Source organism: Canis lupus, chromosome 23 (genome assembly GCF_048164855.1).
Source record: "Canis lupus baileyi chromosome 23, mCanLup2.hap1, whole genome shotgun sequence".
NCBI classification, from domain to species: domain Eukaryota; kingdom Metazoa; phylum Chordata; class Mammalia; order Carnivora; family Canidae; genus Canis; species Canis lupus.
In genome coordinates this window covers 23011378-23017409 of record NC_132860.1, presented here as the reverse complement: position 1 = coordinate 23017409, position 6032 = coordinate 23011378, and the positions used below count along the sequence as shown (strand labels likewise).

Sequence of the window (6032 nt, the reverse complement as noted above, 5' to 3'; positions counted from 1 at the left end):
ATTAAGAAATTATTTCTGATGGTTTTTTAGGTTTTATTTAATTCCAAATACATTGTTATCAAAGAAAAATAACTATTACTGGTAATGTAATCAATTCTATGTAATAAATACTGACATTTAAAGTAGCCTCAAAAAATGCATCAGGATAGCCTCTAGATTTATAAAGTGATCATCTTTAGCAGTCATCTGATAAGGCACAGTCCATAAAACAAGCCAGAGTATCCACACTCCTATGACATGCAGTCCAATGTTTCTTATATATACATTGATTTTAATGTTATAAATCAAGTAGGGACATTTTTTGCACATGTGAATATTTTCCATAATTTTAAAAAATGATCTATGAGCTGAGGTTTTCAGGAACAGCCCACAAACCCTAAGTTCTCAAGCTATTAATTTAGATAGAACACTCTTTATGTTCATTAATAAATAGTCTTGAGTAATTAAAAAGCATTCTGTTTTATATCCACTAAGATATGCTGCCAAATGCCAAGTATACACACACACACACACACACACACACACACATAAGTGCCTTTCTTATAATAAAAAACTCACCAATGATATATGATAGCTATATAAAGTTCAACAATTTGGCACAGTGTCCATAATCATTTTTAACATTTGTATTTGTCTCATCTCTACAAATTGTACATTACTTTGAAAAAAACAGGGCAGTTTCTTGATTGTCTATTTAATCTCCAATATCATCTACCTGGCATGAATGTCCTTACCTGCTTCCCATTCATTTGTCCTTCCTTAAGAATCAGACTCCTTGTAGAGAAAGACAAATACCATATGATTTCACTCATATGTGGAACTTACAAAACAAAACAAACAAGCAAGGGGAAAAATAAGAGAGGGGGAACTCAAGAAAGAGACATTTCATCACAGAGAACAAACTGATGGTTACCAGAGGGAAGGTGGGTGGGGTGATGGGAAAGTGAAATAGTGATGGGGTGAAATAGGTGATGGGAAGTAACTAGTGCACTTGCTGATTTGAGCACACGGTGATGCATACAAGTGTTGAATACTATATTGTACACCTGAAACTAATATAAAACTGTGTGCAAATAACTGGAATTAAAATGAAAATTTAAAAGAAGAATCAGACTCTCTAATAAAAAAATAAAATAGAAATAACTCTACAGACTGCTGCTTTTAGTTGAATTTCAGTGCTTCACTCTCTTTGCTAACTCATATTCCATGGAGACCTCTATTGCTTGTCTCTTATTCCTCCCCTTTTTCTCCCAGAAATATAAACCTATGATGGCTATAAACTGAAAAAAAATGTAAACATTACGTCAAATTTACCATTATGCCTCTATTCTTTATTATAGCATTATAATATTGTAGGTTTTTATAACACTTGATGAATTAATAAAGAAGCAAATGGTGAGGATTCAGAAAAAAGTATTGATGTATAAAGTGGAACACTGATTGTTCATAATTTTTATATCTTAATATCTTAAATGACAATGGAAATGTTGAAATTTGAAGACAATGTCTCATCAGATACATAAAGTCTTTGCTTTTTGTTTGGGGATTTTTGCTTGAATAAGAGTTTTTAAAAATTCTCTCATTTGTTTTGAAGATTAGTAGGATGACCCAGAAACAAACAGTATTAACAATTTGTTATTGCTGACCTAGACAAATTGGAAAAAGAATGAGTATTGGGTGCAATTATATTCACTGAGATATACATATTTGTGAATCCTTCTAGAGAAGCATACTTAAAGGAGAAAGTTCAATCAGTAACTAAAAAAATTTTAAAAAGGAAATGACATATTTTAACTATTTTGCTCTTTAAACATTTCTCATTCTAATTATCCAGTAGGTTGTAAATCTCACTGACGCAGAGGTGTCACGGGCTATGATGTAACAACCACATAAAATACAGGCAAATTTCACAAAAAAAAAATAATAGAATACTCAAACATCACAAACAACATGTCTTTTTTCTGTTTTATTTAGTTTTGAGAGGTTGTTACTATTGCAGAGAGGGGAAGGCTGAAGGTGTTAATCACTGTGGATTTTAAGAACAGAACATCTTTACCACGTGAATGCGGATTTGCTTGGTCTTGGCACCATAGACAAGTGGATTAAGAAATGGGGGGACCAGCAAGTAGAGGCTAGAAAAGAGGATATGGATATAAGGAGGACATGAGTACCAAACCTATGAGTGAAGAAGGAGAAGAAGGCAAGGAAGTAGAGCTGGAGGAAAACGCAGATGTGGGCGATGCAGGTACTGAATGCTTTCAAGTGGGGCTCCTTCTGGGGCAAACGAAAAACCGTGAAGAAGATCTGTATGTAGGACATAGTGATGAAGGTGAGGTCGAACCCTGCAACAGCGAATGCCACAAACAAGTCATAGATTTTGTTGACCCGCACATTTTCTGCAGCCAGTTTCACAATGGCCATATGCTCACAGTAGGAGTGGGAGATGGTGGTTGTATGATAAAATTGAAACTGACACTTTATGAGTGCTAAAGATGGGGCTACCAGAATGGCAGCCCTGAGTGTTACCATAGCCCCTATTTGGGCCACCAGCTGGTGGGTGAAGATGCCACTGTGTTTGAGTGGATAACAGATGGCCACATAATGGTCCAGGGCCATGGCAAGGAGGATGCCTGACTCTATGCACTCAAATGTGTGGATGAGCCCCATTTGAAGCAAGCAGGAATCAAAATAAATCTCTGGTACATGTAGCCAAAAAATTCCAAGCATCTTGGGCACAATGCCTGTGCCAGGTACAATATCTGTGACTCCTAACATGCCTAAGAAAATATACATGGGCTCATGGAGGCTGCGCTCTGATTTGATGATGATCAGAAGCAAGAAATTTCCAATCATAGCAAAGTGATACATGGCATAGAATGGAATCCCAATCCAGCACTGCACAGACTCTAGGCCTGGGATCCCTATTAGTGTCAACACAGAAGGCATGAAGATTGTAATGTTGGAGATGGACATAATGTCTTTGGGTCTCCAGAAGCAAATGAAAAGTGTCTCAGTCAGTGAACTCTTCAACTTCTACTTTTGTTCAAGGTCATCATAGTGAGTCTCTCTGATTTTGGCTGAAGTCTAAGATCATATCATCCACATCATGCATATTATTTAAGGAAAAAGATCCATAGATCCCACTGTTTTGAGGAAAGGCATCCCCAATCATTAGTTCATATTAAGAGGTTATGTGCATGAAAGGCTAAGTGCATTAGAACCACCAGACCATCTGAGTAAGGGAATCAAGTGCTGACCTGTCTGTTATGTCCTCTGGACCTGTGGACAAAATAATTGTACTTGTTTATTTTGCTTGTACATTAATTGTGCATTAATCATATTTTGAAAAGTCTCTCCCTATTCCAACTTGCAGCTAATCCTTGGTCCTCTATTTTTTCCCCACTGTCTCTGAGTCAGGAACTGGTAGTCTGGACCTGCAAGTAGTCGCACTCCACAGTATAGTGGTATCAAAAACTTCTATGAAAGAGAAAGGGGATAGAAACACCTCCACCTAAGAGCATAATATACTTAGATATCTGTATCTATACGTTACAGGTCTATGTAAGAGTGGATGTCCTTTCAAAAGAATGTGAGGACATATAAATAATAGTGAAAGGGAATAGAAGGGAAGGGAGAAGAAATGGGTAGGAAATATCAGAAAGGGAGACAGAACATAAAGACTCCTAACTCTGGGAAATGAACTAGGGATGGTGGAAGGGGAGGAGATGGATGGTGGTGGGGGAGAATGGGTGAAGGGCACTGAGGGGGGCACTTGATGGGATGAGCACTGGGTGTTATTCTGTATGTTGGCAAATTGAACACCAATAAAAAATAAATTTATTTAAAAAAAAAGAATGCGAGGTAGAACTTGAGAAAAGATTATTTAAATCCATGCAATTTTTACTATTTGTATCAAAGTTCCATGCTATTTTTTACATTTTTAGTAAAACTGTATTTGTTTTATCAATATTTCTAACTTTGGAATTTCATAAAAAGAGTTGTACCCTTAAAATAGCAGAAATACTATAATACAGGTTTCAGAATTACTAGAGGCAAGAAATATCCAGAGGCAAGGAAATCCAGAGTAACAATGTAGAAAAAGCAAGAGGACTCATTCTTGCTGACTACACAACATAGGTAATCAGTAAGGTAGTCAGAATGGAGGTTAGTTTCTAGGTTTTAAAATGTTTAGATTTACCATTAGTAAAAGATTAGTAAATTAAGGCTTGTTGATGCTTAATTATATATACACCATTTAATGGTTCGGTCATTTTATGAGTTTAAGCACCAAAAATAAGTAGAAAATAAGGGGTAAAATGGTCGATTCCTTAAAAGGAGTCCAATCTAGTAGTAGGAAGGGAAGACAGAAGGCAGACCTTGGACATCAGAAATGATTCAGGAGAAGGCTATAGAGCAAACAGAAAATTTAATTGCCTCAATTCACAGATGACTGAATTTTCTAAAAACATAGGCTCGTAGTCCTATAAGAGAGTTCTTCTATGATAAAAAATAATTTCCTTTAAAAATTGTGTATCTAAAAATCATGAAATTCTCAAGGTATACAAAAGAAAAATATTTGACATCCTGTAAAATACAAGGTTCAGGATTTCATTCTTTCCTAGACTCTCCAACACTGTTGCCTTATGCTCATGATAAACAAACCACATAACCAAAGTCATGAAGTATGCCAGTAGTTCAAGAACAGCTGCGATTTATGTAGCTAAAACTCTAGTGAAAGATCATAGGGATCATTGATGAAGAAAGGCTGCATCAGCCAATGTGTATTTAGAATAGACTAGTAAATCAACTGAGTCCTTAATTTCTGCAGCTTTGCTCTCCAGTCCCTCATTCTGTATATCCACGGGTCACAGATTGTTTCTCATAGGGTTGACTTTTTCCTTCTTCATAGTTAATCAGAATTAGAATAGGAATCCTTTAGTAACAATCACATTGTCTGATTTAGTCAAGAGAAATAAGCTGCCATGTGAGCATTACCTGACAGGTACAGATGCTGAGGAGGCAGATAGGGGAGGATGTAAGTGAGTAAAGGACAGGTGAGAAGGATTGTTTATCATTGGAAAAGCTGGTAGTGAAACAGTATGGAATAAATTTGGGGATAGTGAGACTTCCATCTTCTATGCCCTTTGTTACTGGGAACCAACTCCTTACCCAACACCTGAAGACCATCATCAGTTTTCACAGCATTATCCCTCATTGCTTACCTGTCATCCACCTTTCCTCCTCTTGAGCTTCTGGCCTCATTTCCTGGTATCTTGTTCTGGATAGTGCCTCTTCCTTCTGTCTACACCCTTTGTAACAGCCTTTGTCAATACCATGACCTCTGATCCATTTACTTCTGGGACCATATCTAATATATGGACATCTCTGGGATAGTCTTTCCTTTTCTTCTGTTCCTGCAAGGCAGACTTGCTCCCATTTCTGTAAGTCTGTCTGAGATCATATTAGTGGATTCATTCCCCAACAAAACTCACAGTAAGATCTGTCTTATTTATGCTGAGACAGCAGCATAAATTTATTGAGCTCAAAGTGTTGAAGAAAGCTTATGGCCACCAATTAAAATGTCCCCAAGTGAATGTGGAGAAGGAGGAGGTCTGAACATGGACTGAGAGATTTCCTAGCCACTAGTCCAGGGTAGGAGGGGCCCAGCAGCTCAGAACGAAACCCTCTTGGGTCCATCCACACCTAATATCTCTGTAATCATTTCTACAACTCGCAGACTGCCTTTGCTCTTCTCTTTATTCTCACAGGGTAAATGTAGATAAATTTAATATACACAAGTTGTATTTTTATGAGTTCAGTTCCTTTTCTGCTGTACTCACTTAGAAAAACACCTAAAGAACATTTAGATATGGGCATGATCCTATGCCATGAACTCTATGAATATCATTATAATCCTTTGGCCATTGAGGAACTTCAGGAAAGAAAACTCTGTATCCATAATAGCTCTTTACCACACATTTAGCTCTCATTCTCCTTCAATCTCATTCATCAGATTTTTATTTGATGAAGCT

The 6032-nt window shown here is 36.9% G+C and overlaps 1 pseudogene; it reads right to left on the bottom strand.

The window, feature by feature from the left end:
- Positions 1–2035: 2035 nt before the first annotated feature.
- LOC140615501 (olfactory receptor 52A1-like) lies at positions 2036–2973 on the bottom strand (annotated as a pseudogene).
- Positions 2974–6032: the final 3059 nt, after the last annotated feature.